Below are 14,260 nucleotides of genomic sequence, written 5' to 3' on the forward strand. Positions count from 1 at the left end.
CAAAGAGAAGGGGAAGAAATCCTACTTACAGTCTGAACATGGTGTCCAGAAAAAGTCCCTCCCTCCTGTCTACACTACCCAACTAGCTAAGATGCCCCCCCAAGCCTAACTCCAACCCTCACCCCACCGCAACCCTAAACCTAAACCCTAAGCCCAGCCCTAATCCTATGCCTAACTCTACCTATCCCTCTATATACAAAATGAATATAATATGCACAGGTGTGCACTAAAATAAAAATGGAAAATAAAAAATATTAAAATAAAAATTAAAAAATTAAAATAAAGAACAAAAGAGTGTGTGTGTGTATAAAATTAAAATAAAGTATTAAAATAAAGAACAAAAGTTAAAAAAATATTAAAATAAAAATAGAAACAATTAAAATTAAACTAAAAATTAAAACAATTAAAATCAGATTTAAAAAAATCAAATAAATCAAATAAAAGTCAAAATGAGAAAATCCAAATCCACAGCCTCTCCTAAATCTCCTTCTGCCAACCGCATCCACACCTCTATCTCTCCTGATCTCTCCTCACTAACCCACAATGGACATCTATAGCTGGTGGCTTTTAAGGGAGATGCAAGAGATGTCACAAAGGAGGGCAAGTCATTGTTACCGTGGGAACCCCACCCACATTGACCCTGGGCCAATCTTGCCCCTCCTGGTGTTTCTTCAGAACTTTGAAGCACCTGCTGTTCCATCTGCAGGTTTGCTGAAACTTCTCTTTTGGAGTTCATGTTGTTATATCAGAACAGCCACATTTCCAAAGGGAGACAATCCCAAAGTCCCTTTAAATGCAGTAGAAGAATCCCAAGTCTAGGGGTGTCCATAGCACAAGATTAGACAATCTGCTTTGCATGCGTCAACATACTCATCCTCATAGATAATACTGGATGACATCTCTGAAACCCTGGAGAGCTGCTGCTGGTCAGTGTGGATGATGCTGAGGTAGATGGGTCAATGTCCAAACAAAGACAATTTCCTATGAATATTCCTCTTAAGTCATTTACCCTGAAGACAAGACAAGCAGTGGGTGTAAGAACAGAAGAACCACCTCCTGGATCAGGCCAGTGTCCATCTAATTCAGCATCCTATTTTCACATTGGCCAACCAGATGCCTGTGGGAAACCTTCAAGCAAGACCCAATCACAAGAGCCCTCTCTCCTCCTGTGTTTCCAGCAAATGGAATTCAGAAGCATCACTATCGCTGTGGAGGAAGAGCATAGCCATTGCGGTTAGTGGCCATTGAGAGCTTTCTCCTCCATTAATTCCCTAAACCTATTTTAAAGCCATCCAAGTTGGTGCCTATCCCTGTCTCCTTTGGGAGGGAATTCTATCATTTAACTCTGTGCTGCGTGAAGAAGGACTTTCTCTTATATGTCACGAGTCTTCCAACATTCAGCTTCATGGGATATCCGTGAGTTCTAGTGTTAGAAGAGAGGGAGTGGGAAAAATTCTCTATCCACTTTCTCCATGCCATGCCTAATTTTATAATCCTTTGTCTTGTCGCCTCTTACCTTTTCTCTAAATGAAACGGTCCAAAAACCTACAACCTTTCTTCATAGGGGAGTTGACCATAGGTGTTATGTACTGAAGTTCTTACCCTGGGCCAGCAGGGGGTTACTGTAGGTAGTCTTCACTCAGGTCCACATATGCAAATAAGGGATTGAAAGTGACGTTCAGTGATTGGATAGTTACAGAAAATGGTTACTGTTGCGTTCTAGTGGAGCTCTATATAAGCAGGATGGCTGAACCCTTCAGTTCAGTTCTGTTCTGGCCTGTGAATAAACAAAAGCTGTTTGAAGAAGCGCTGTGTTGTCTGATATGTTCACCCACAACTTAACAATAGGGGAGTCAAATGGGCAGTCCATTTTCAACTCCTAAATGAGTCCAACTCTATAATCCTATGATTCCAAGTCCTGACACTTGCTAGGTCCAGGAAAAATGGTGGCTAAAAGGGCCCTATGGGAAACAGGGCCATTCACTAGGAATTCCATCCTCCAGACTTCTGGTCTGAAGCCACTCTCACTGATTTTTGATCAGAATAATGTGCCACTTGTCCTCATCATGCTACAGTAGAGAAATCTGTTAATTTCATTTTCTCTCTCTCCAGTTTCTCATCCCCCCACCTCTTCAGTTCAGTTCTCCATATTCCTGCATCAGTTTTGCAAGGAAACCAAACCCTGGCTAAACACTGGAAGCCCTAGAGTCTGTCATCGCTCAGGGAGCGATCCAAAATCAGAACCGAGGGTCTAGTTGATGCTTTGGCCCATCGCCTCATTTCCTCTAAATGCCCTGGCTCCTCGCCCAGTGTTTCACCACAGAACTCACTCGCTTTATTTCTTTATTGCTAGATTTCCCTTCTCAGAATGAAGGTCGCAAGGTAAAGCGGTTGTGGAGATTAATAGCTAATTTCTGCTACAACCAATGCCAGCGTGTGTGGGAATCATGCCAGCAGCATGTCGCCAGGCCACAAGCAATACGTCTCCATTGCCTTGCTCGGAATCTCAGAAAGTTGCAGCATTCCTGGCTGTAGCCAAGAGGAGCCTGAGGTGGTTAGGGCTGAATTCTGGGTGGTGGATTATAGACTGTTATGTGCACCTCCAACCTCTGAGTGTCAAAAGACTCCAAGGTTGCCTGCACTTTGGTTTCTTTGGCATGAAGGTCAATGGAGACGGTGGTGCCTTTAAGATATTTTTATTTACACACATGTACAACCAGAGCATAGTGCCAGGGACTGGGCAGAGGAGAAATGGTGGAGACCACCTCCCCATCCTGACCCTTCCAGGGAGGAGGAAGAAGAAGAAGACAGAACAGTGGTATCACCCACCAGATGTCAAAGAGAAGAACGACTACCAGACTTTTAGAAGACATCTGAAGGCAGCCCTGTTTAGGGAAGCTTTTAATGTTTAACAGACCACTGTATTTTAATACTTTGTTGGAAGCCGCCCAGAGTGGCTGGGGAAACCCAGCCAGATGGGTGGGGTATAAATAATAAATTATTATTATTATTATTATTATTATTATTAGTTCTCAAACTTAATCTGTTCCGGAAGACCGTTCCAAAACCAAAGTGTTACAAAACCAAGACACGTTTTCCCATAGAAAGTAATGCAAAATGGATTTACCCATGCCAGACTTTTAAAAACAACCCCTAAAACAGCAATTTAACATGAATTTTACTATCTATTGAGACCATTGATCCATAAACTGAAAGCAATAAACAATGTACTACAGTCACATAATCAATCAATCAATCAGTAGCTGAACTGGGTTTCACACAGTCACAAAAACAAAGAGCCACAAAAACGCAAAATAAATAGCAAAAACGGACAGACCTCAGCGTAACACTCAAAACGGAGCATATTCGGCTTCTGAAAAATGTTCGCAAGCTGGAACACTTACTTCCTGGTAATTTGTGGACACCCAATGAAGCAGAATGTTGGAAGATTCAGGACACATGAAAGAAAGGACTTCTTCACACAGTACATAGATGAACTATGGAACTCACTCCTACAGGAGGCAGCGATGGTCAACTTTTTTTAAAAAAAAAGTTGGACAGATCATGGAGGAGAGGGCTATCGAAGGCTCCTAGCTGTGAGGGCTATTCTCTGTCTCCACAGTTGGAGGCAATAACGCTTCTGAATCCCAGTTGCTGGAAGCCACAGGAGGCGAGAGGGCTATTGGGCTTGAATCCGGCCTGTTAGTTTCCCCAAAGAGGCATTTGGGTGGCCACTGTGAGAACAGGATGCCGGACTTGGTGGGCCAACTGGCCTGATCCGACTGGCTCCCCTTAGGTTCTCATGTTCTTTGAAACACAGACATTTCATTTAGCTATATTAGTTATATTTTCTGAGAATCCTCCAGAAAAATAATCTCTCAAAGGAGACCTGTTGATGGCATTTTACCATTATACTGTTGAGAGTGTATTAACTTACAGTCTCTGTGTGTGGTTTGGGAGCTGCACGGTCAGGGGAAAAACAATGCTGTCCAGGGTTGTAAAGACTGCGGAGAGAATAATTGGGTGCGCTCTTTCCAACTTGAATCAAATCTACACTTCCAGGTGTCATAAGAAAGCTGCAGAGATAGTGCAGGATAGTGCGCACCCCGGAAATGATCTCTTTCAGCTTCTGCCTTCTGGAAGAAGGTACAGGGTTATAAAGACTAGGACTAGCCGCCTGAGAAACAGTTTCTATCCAAATGCGATTTTGGTTTTAAACTCAGTGTAAGGTAGTCTCTGTGGGAGGATATTGTATTTAATTATGGGGTATCAGAGTTTTTAGGGGGCTAAACCAGGCTGGGATAGCAGGCTTGTTGGTTTTTGAATGTCTGATGTAGTTTTTTTTCAATTTCGTTGTTCTGTATGGGACAATGACAATAAAGATAACCGTATCGTATCGTATCGTATCGTAGTTAATAGATACATCTAGTTTTAAACTCATATTCAAACACACCCACACAAGGCCAACATTTCATTTATTCTTCCCCACCCACAATACTTGGCCATTCAGCTTTATTCAAAAGTGTTGCATTGTTTCACAAGCTGTGTCACATGTACCAAGACGTGTTGGCTCAAAGTTCCCACCAGCGCCCTCAGCCCTAGAGGAGGACTCTGTTCCTTTCAGTTAGGGCAAACAAAGGGAAAATAGCCTTCACCAGCAAAGCCAAAGCACGTAAATCTCAGCGGGTATGCTGGGAAGCTACGACCTTGATGGAGGAGCACTGGAGAGATTGGAAAGCCCTACATAAAGAATAGAAATGAACTATCCTCCATGCACACAATATGCATGCTAAAAATAGATTAGATGTGAAAAATGAAACACACACACACAAAAATAAACCTGCACCCAGAGAAACAGGAATTGGTGACCTGTATACATGATGCAAACCGGGGAAATTATACATAATTTATCTTCAAAATAACTGGGAAACTTCAATTGGTCCAAGATGCAGCAGCCAGATTACTGACTGGGGTTCCATTTAGATCTCCCCTTTTCTAAATGAGCTGCATAGGGTGCCAGTTCATTTCCAGCTCCAGTTCAAGGTGCTCATATTATTGTACAAAACCCTAAATGACTTAGGACCCAAATACCCGAAAGTATATATTTTTAGAACCCACCTTATTTCTGCTAAGTTGCTTCAAACTGTTTTTAATATCACATTTCGATTTCTGTAACCAACCCTGGGAATTCAGGGTGATGGTCCATTTGGGCCAGTATTGTCTACACTCCCTTGGCAACAATGACTCTCCAGGGTTTCAGCCAGGGGACATTCCCACGCCTACCTGGAGGTGCTGGGAATTGAACCAGGGAAACTTCTATTTTTGGTAACCTGGTTTTTATTCATTTTTGTCTTTAAACTGTTTAACATGGTTGTATTGAGATACATCTTCGCAAGTACACCGCCTTGCCCCCGTGATTGAGGGGGCCGGGGCCACGCAACATCAGCTAAGTTGTACTGCCTATGTTTTCTTGCTGCTGTAGGAAAAAGCATATGAATCTGACCTTTGAAGAGTTAGTAAGTAAACCAATTTTAACTTTGGAAAGAAACTTAGGGATATTTTACAGGTCTAACAGCCTTTATTTCCATGCTTTACTTTGCTGCATGTTTTGTCATTTTAAATCTCTGCTGGGGCTCTCTTGCCAAAAAAGTATTTGCCTCATATCTGGATATAGGCATCCAGGGAATTCTTCTTTTATTCTTTTAAACCAATAGCAAACATTAACCTACATAGAAATGGTTGCCAAGTGGTGTAAAAGGACAGGGTCCTCATTTTTTACATGCAATCCATAGAATTGTAGAGTTTGTAGAGTTGGAAGGGACTCAAAGGGTCATCTAGTCCAACCCCCTGCAATGAAAAAGAGTTTTGCCACAGAGGTTGTACAGAAGGGCCAGCAGAGAAGAGCCTCATTTGTGCTGGAAGAGCCTCCACATAAGGTTGTGAGACTCCTCCAAAGGCATCTGGGGAGAAGCTCCATAGGAATTAATTGATATTGTTATAATTTGGCTATTAATGGGAGAATATTGGAAAACGAATAAGATTCATTTGCAAAAGAGAAGCTCCATAGGAAGCCAGTGGAGGAGGGGGCAGTATGTGTAAACCAGGGGTCAACAAACTTTTTCAGCAGGGGGGCCGGTCCACTGTCCCTCAGACCTTGTGGGGGGCCGGACTATATTTTGAAGAAAAAGAAGAAAAAAGAACGAATTCCTATGCCCCACAAATAACCCAGAGATGCATTTTAAATAAAAGGGCACATTCTACTCATGTAAAAACATGCTGATTCCCGGACCGTCCACAGGCCGGATTTAGAGTCCATTGAAGTCCGTTTTGGGGGCCTAATCCGGCGTCCCAGCCGGTTTTATCTGGCCTCTGTGGCAGTTTATTTTTTGGGGTCAAATCCTTAAAAAAGCTCAACAACTGTTGCCCCAGAAGGGAGCTCTTAAAAGACTTTAGCTGCAAGAAGCTATTAAACAGGATTCAAATTGTGTAGTTTTACATTGGTTGGAACATTTTACATCTGGAATTATAAATTGTGTTCTTTTAAGAGAACAGGATTTTATTTTTCATTACTGTCATTTTACAGCTATGTTTGAGATTAGTTTATCCCGTTAGAATTCATTGGTTAGTTTCATTTGTAAGCCACCGTGCCAGATAAATGCTCCTCAATTGACCCACACAGCACTGGAGGGAAAAAATACAAAACGCCTCATCATTATGGAAGATGACCCAATATCAATTCACTTCAAAGCGTAATGTGACAAATCCAGCTACACACCTCGCTTTGGGTAGCACAAACATTTTAAATTCATTGTCAAATAGGCAGTATCAATCACGATTAAATATCCACATGACGATTGCAGGGATTCTGCGTCTCAACACCAGTTGCAGGCGGAGAGAGTGTGATCTTTTGCTCAGATTTTGCTTTGGGGATTCCCATAAGGATCTGGTTGGCTGTTGTGAGAGCAGGATGGGCCCCCACTGGTCTGATCCAGCAGGCAGGCTTTTCTGGTGTTCTTATTTTCATTCATTTCATTTATTAAATTTCTATGCCATGTTTTACCTGCATGAGTCGCAAAGCCGTGTGCATACAATGAATAACAAGGACATCACCATTACAACACAAACCGTATAAAATAATGAACAAATACACAGTTAAACAATTACAAACCATCAGTTAAAACAACCACCTTCTATAAACCACTATTAACAAAACAACTTTAAAATGGGCTCAAAAAGAGCAAAACCACAAGGAAAGTCATATTATAAAATTCACAAAGCGTTACAGCACTCATAACCCACAAAACAGTATTAACAACATTAACAAACCAACAACCAAAATGAAGCTAAGCACTGTTGAATTCACACACTCTCTTTCTCCCGCCACCCCCACGACTCATAGTCTTCCACTCAGTTCATCAAAAGACACAGACACATAAGGACCATGGCAGCCATATAAATATTATAGACAATGTACAAAAATCAGAAGTAAATCAGAGATAAAGATTTTATTGGCATGCATGAATGAGAATATTATAAAGGAACCAAGGGAGGGGGTGGAGGAAAGTCAGGGGATTCAAGTAATCCCATACTGTGAATTCAATATGGATTGTATATATAGTTGTTTTAAATGTTGTTGTTTTTTGCTTTCTCCCCTTAAAAGTAATGTTTTTCTTTTTGTGAAAATTAATAAAAATATTATTAAATAAATAAATAAATAAATAAATGTGACCTGAGAGAAACCAAAACTGACAGAAAACTTGTTCCTGGGATGTGCCAGGGGAATTGGGCTCTCGCAGGCCAGGTCTGTTGGTGCCAAGCATTCTCTGTGTGTGTGTGTGTGTGGATGACCTCATGGGTGCCCCCGCACCCCCTGCTATCATCGGCCAGTGGAACCTTGACCATATTTCACTTCGGGGTTTCTAAACCTTCTTCATGGTCAAATGAGTTACCCATCTATTGAATGGCTCTTTCCTCTGCAATTATTTACAGCCTTCCTAAATCTATAGGCATATAGTCACTTTGAGTTTATCCTCATTTCCTTCTATTATTATTAACGATGATGCTTATTTCTTTCTGCTATTATTATTATTAATTGTTATTATTTCTTGATTTCTTCTCCTGCGTGCCTGGCGCGACCCATATTATTCCTTGCCTCTCTCTCCAACACCTACTGATCTCAGGTATATTATTATTTATCATCCTCATCCTCATCTAAACAGCAGCGCCGCGTCCCCCCCCCCCCCCGCCGTAGAAGAATCTTTCATTCCCTCCGGCACGTCCCCACCGGGACTTGGATTGGAGCAATTTATCTCAATTTGACCTGCCGGGCACCTGGGCTAGTGATGTCACACAATTCAATTACAAGATGGATGGATTCCTTGCGAGGAGGAAGGGAGTGCTGTGGCGAGTGATTAGGCACAAGCTGTGTGTGTGTGTGTGTGTGTGTGTGTGTGTGATGCCGAACCTGTCTCATAACTTTGCAAAGTTTTCTCCTCCGCGAAAGAGGAATCTGTATTTCTATCTCATTTACTGAGCTCTCCAAGACGCCTGTAGAATTTTGCTGTTTGAAGGGTTGAGTTTACCCTATCATTAGGGAATGCTGGTGTGGGTCATGTATCTGGGGAGTGATACATAGGTGTGCCCTATTTTTTGTTGGGGTTGCGGGTAGCGCTGTGGTCTAAACCACTGAGCTTCTTGGGCTTGCCAATCAGAAGGTTGGTGGTTTGAATCCCTGCAACGGGGTGAGCTCCCATTGCTCTGTCCCAGCTCCTGTCAACCTAGCAGTTTGAAAACCCGCCAGTGCAAGTAGATAAATAGGTACCACTGCGACGGGAAGGTAAACGGTGTTTCAGTGCACTCTGGTTTCCACCACGGTGTTCTGGAAAACTGTCTGTGGACAAATGCCGGCTCCCTTGGCCTGAAAGTGAGATGAGCGCCGCAACCCCATAGTCGCCTTTGACTGGACTTAACCATCCAGGGGTCCTTTGCCTTTTACCTTTTTTACATAGGTGTGCCCTATATTTTAATATAAAAAGAAATGGGGATTGTGGAGAGGATATGGAGTGTCTCCCTCAGCTGCCTCAACCTGTGGGGAAGCAGCAGTGGAGGAGACACAAAGGCGGAAGGGAAGCAGAGAGAGAGATGTAGGCAGAATAAAAAGTCTGAACAGAACATGGAAATTGATTGTAATTTTGGGGTCCCAAGTTCTACTTCAAGGGTTTGTTTCTGCAAAGAATCCATTGGGAAGAGAGGGAACTTTCTTTTCTGAAGCCAAGATGACATGGACTAGAATTGACCAAATATGGGTAACTAGAGGAATGGCACCAAAGACAAGAAAAGTGGAAATCTGCCCAAAAACCTGCTCCGACCATAATGCTGTTAAGATGGAAATTAAACTAACACCAACTGGCTCCTTTAGATGGAGGATGAATGACACCTTATTTAGAGATGAAGAAGTGCTTAAGAAGGCCCCCAAACCCTTGAGAGACTATTTTGAGATAAATATGAGCACCAATGTAGAAAAAAGAGTAATCTGGGATGCAAGCAAAGCTGTTATGAGAGGGTTCCTGATACAACAGAACGCAATAAAGAAGAGAAGCCAAAACGAGAAGAAAGACAAAGGCAAGCAAATATGCGTAGAGAGAAAAGCAATGGAGGCCAACAAGACTTATCCTCTGAACATCTGATGTTCTGGAGTGGAGCTCTGGCCTAGCAAACCACCACCACCACCTACACAGTGGCAATTTGCAGTTTTTAACCCTCCTGAAAATTGGCCAGCATTATAGTGTGAATTTCTCTGAAAGCAGTGACCAGGAGCCATCTGGCCTCCACATTAGGAGCAGCTTCATAAAGGTAAGAGGTGTTTGACAGTGGAACAGACTGCCTCAGGAGATGGTAGGCTCTCCTTTGCTGGAGAAACCCCACTTCCCAACAGCTCTTACCTTCAGGAAGCTTCTCAAAAATTGCTTCCCTGCCATACGCCTGCTGCTTCCACTCCTGCCCTCTGGAGCAGACGGTTATGCATGATGGATATTTGAGAATGGCTATCAGGACTCCCCTTAATCTTTTCTCCAGAAGCTGTATTGCAGTGATACTCTATTCCTTTCATTTTTGGAAGTCGCCCTGAATATTTATTAGAAATGCTGGAAATAGATAAGATAAATGCTTCCTGAATACCAAAAGAGTGCTGAGGAGGGATTGTTAGTCCTTGTCAGCAGCTGGTTCTAGTCAACGGCCAAACTGAGGAGGTGATGATGGGTGGGGTGGGGGCCAGGGATCCCCTCCATATCCTAAAATGTGGCCTCCTTAGCTTCTCTCTCTCTACCTGTACCTGTTTGTGTTTGTAGAAAGAGCCATTTGAGCAAGAACTTGGGATCCCAATCAATTACGATCTGAGCACGAGCCATTATTGTGATGAGGCAGCAAAAAAGGCTCACACAATCTTATTAACAGAACCATAGCTTCCAAGTCCTGGGATATCATTGCTCCCCTCTATTCTTCACTAGCCACCAGGAGGACTGGGTCCAATTCTGAGCGTCACATTTAAATAAGGATGTAGACACATTTGGACGGGTTGAGGGGAGGGCAAGAAAGATGGAAAACAAGTCCTAGGAGGAAAGGAGCCTGGATAAGAGAAGTTTATTCAAATGCCTTGAAGGGCTGAGACACATAGGAAAACAGATGTTTTTTTAGTGATTTAACACGCTCTCATATCCCCAGGTGATGTACAGCCTAAAAACACTGGAATAAAAACAAGGAACACATCAGTAGAAGCTGGTACAGACCCTCCAAGTGTCCCTATTTTCCAGGGACAGTCACAGTATCTGGTTTGATCCTGGAATGTCCCACTTTTCCTTAAAGGTAAAGGTGACTCCTGACCATAGGTCCAGTTGTGGCCGACTCTAGGGTTGCAGCGCTCATCTCGCTTTATTGGCCAAGGGAGCTGGGGTACAGCTTCCGAGTCATGTGGCCAGCATGACTAAGCTGCTTCTGGCGAACCAGAGTAGCGCACGGAAATGCCGTTTACCTTCCCGCCAGAGCGGTACCTATTTATCTACTTGCACTTTGACATGCTTTTGAACTGCTAGGTTGGCAGGAGCAGGGACTGAGCAACGGGAGCTCACCCTGTCGCAGGGATTCGAACCGCCGACCCTCTGATCGGCAAGTCCTAGGATCTGTGGTTTAACCCCACAGTGCCACCCGCGTCCCCACTTTTCCTTAGGATGCCCCTATTTTCATCAGAAAAATGTTGGAGGGTATGGAGTTATGCGATCCCTGAGCCAAGGAGATAAGTACGGTAACTATGCAACCTTTATGAGACACCAGAAGACAGCCCTGTATAGGGAATATTTTTTAATGTTTAATGTTCAATTATGTTTTTATATCTGTTGGAAGCTGCCCAGAGGGTATGCTGGTGGACAAAGGATCTCAGGTTCGATAGACCTCTGTCTGAACAATACAGGTTTCAGAAGATGTCTTAAAGCAAGTGGGGATGGCCCTTCCAAATTCCTATTGTCAAGGACAGGCCTGCTGTGCGAAAGACTCAGCCCCTGGTAAACATAAGCCCCTCTGTGTGGCAGGATTCAGCCCTTGGCTCCTGCTCCTGTGGTTCTTCCTGAAGCTACCGCTTCCATTTACAGGAAATATCTGCAAGACGTTTCTACGTGTCCCACGGCATCCGATTTGCAGATACTCGGTGACGGCAGAGAACTGACAGCTCCTTCGGGGCCAGATGACGGATGTCTTAATCACTGACCAAGAACGGTCAGCTCACCTGTCAGGGGAATGATATAGCGATTCAGTCAACTGGAGGAATGGAAGAGAAACCTGGCACAGATCTGGAAGCTGTTTTCGTTCCCTCACTAATTGGTCGATCTTTTCTGTTTCCTGAAAATCAAGAGAAGTGGCTGTTGTTGGTCTGCGGAGGGCACCATAGATGTAAACAATGCTCCCTGTGTAGTCTCTCGACCTGACCCGAATCTCCGGTTTTAATTGCTGTGATGAACACAAGAGCATAAGAGGAGCCTGCCGGATCCGGCCAATGGCCCACCTTGTCCAGCATCCTGTTCTCACAGGGGCCAAACCAAATGCCCCAGTGGGAAACCCACAAGCAGGACCAGAGCCCAAGATCCCTCTCCCCTCCTGAGGTTTCTGGCAACTGGTATTCAGAAGCATTATTGTCTCTGACCATGGAGGCAGAGCAGAGTCATCACAGCTAGTAGCCCTTGACAGCCTTGCTCTACATGAATTTATCACACCCTCTTTTTAAAGCCATCCAAGTTGGTGGCCATCACCACCTCCAGTGGCAGGGAGTTCCAAGGTTTAGTTATGCACTGCATGAAGAAGGATGTTCTGTCCTGAATCTCCCAACACTCAGTTTCATTGGATGCCCATGAATTCTAGTGTTATAAGATAGGGAGAAAACTGTTTCTCTACAAGCTTTCCCTATGCCATGCATAATTTGTAAACTTCTATCAAGCCACCTCTTAGTCGCCTTTTCTCTAAATGAAAAATGTCCCAAATGCTGCAACCTTTCCTCATAAGAGAGTTGCTCCAGTCCTTCAGCCATTCTGTTGTTGCTTGAATAGGATTGCTTTATTTTAGATTTTAATTATGGATGCTTATATTTCAATGCATGCATAACTGGTTTTTATACTTCGTAGGCCACTTAGAAGCCTAGGATTGTGTCAAACTAAGTTTCAGACCCATAGAAATTAATGTGCCTGTTACTTGCATCCATCAATTTCAGTAGATCTGCTCTGAGGCCCCATCCGCACCATGCATTAAAAAAAGTATCATACCACTTTAAATGATAATTGCTTCCCCCCAAAGCATCCTGGGAAGTGTAGTTTCTTAAGGGTGCTGAGAATTGTCAGGTGACCGCTTTCCCCCTTGGTAAAGGTAAAGGGACCCCTGACCGTTAGGTCCAGTCACTGACGACTCTGGGGTTGCGCGCTCATCATGCTCTATAGGCTGAGGGAGCCTGCGTTTGTCCGCAGACAGTTTTTCCGGGTCATGTGGCCAGCATGACTAAGCTGCTTCTGGCGAACCAGAGCAGCGCACAGAAACGCCGTTTACCTTCCCGCCGGAGTGGTACCTATTGATCTACTTGCACTTTGACGTGCTTTTGAACTACTAGGTGGGCAGGAGCAGGGACCGAACAACGGGAGCTCACCCCATCACGGGGATTCGAACCGCCGACCTTCTGATCGGCAAGCCATTCTGCAAATTGTAGCTCTGGTAGTGTTAGACCCTGGACATGCCTTGAACCCCACAGCACCGTTACAATTGGGCTTGGACTGGCAGGCTCAAACGGAGGAAGAAGATAAAGCAGGTACTTTGCCACCAGTCTGAAAGACACAGCATAAAAGGAAAAAGGGGTGAGGAGGGCAGAGGAAAAGCAAAGCAAACTCAGGCAGCGGTTCTTAAATAGCAGTCCTCATAATGACCAGCTGTTGGGGCACCAGTTAAGGGACACGAAGAGCCCAATAGAGGAGACTGAATGAATTGGCGCTCCCATCTCTCCCACTGAGGCAGCTTGCTGGAGTAGCTGCTTCCAAGCGGCAGTTAAGGAAAAAGAAAGATTGTGGGACCACCCCCAGCTAACCAACCTCACAGGGTTGTTTTGAGCATAAAACCAAGTTCCTTGAAGGAAAGGCAGCATAGAAATGAAATGAAATATAATGTACTAATGAACAAACGGTAGTCCCAGAAGAATTTCTTTCTCCATTTAAAAAGCTATTAGCTTCTTGTACCTTCATTTCCTAATTAATGCCTGCATGGGGAAAAATGAAGTAGAATTCACCCCAACTTCCTTTTCCGTTCCTCCTTTGGTCGCTGCTGCAGAGCAGATGGTTTAAAAGGCAATTGAACACTCTCCCCTTTCCCCGAAATCATTTAAGCGAACGGTAAGTGATTTTGTTAAAGGGGGGAAAAAACGGATCTGTGTTTGTGCAGCAGTCTTTGAACTGGAGCTCCTTTGATGTGTCACAAGCGCAGAGGGACCATCGCCGTGTTGGCGGGTCTCCTTGGGACTCCAAAGGGCTGTGGAGATGAAGGCAACTCGGTGATCCATCAGCGCCGAACAGGATGAAAGAGCCTGGAATGGAGGGAGATGGCTCCCCAGCAGAGGAAGGGCGGGGGTCTCAAAGGAAAACGGAACAGCCTCACAAAGCAAATTGTAGACGCACAGCCAGAACTGGACACGCCTGGAGTCAATATGAAAAACTTGGGTCTCACATTCTGAGACAATGTGATTTTT

The sequence above is a fragment of the Podarcis bocagei genome (genome assembly GCF_964188305.1).
Source record: "Podarcis bocagei genome assembly, chromosome: 15".
Classification (NCBI taxonomy): domain Eukaryota; kingdom Metazoa; phylum Chordata; class Lepidosauria; order Squamata; family Lacertidae; genus Podarcis; species Podarcis bocagei.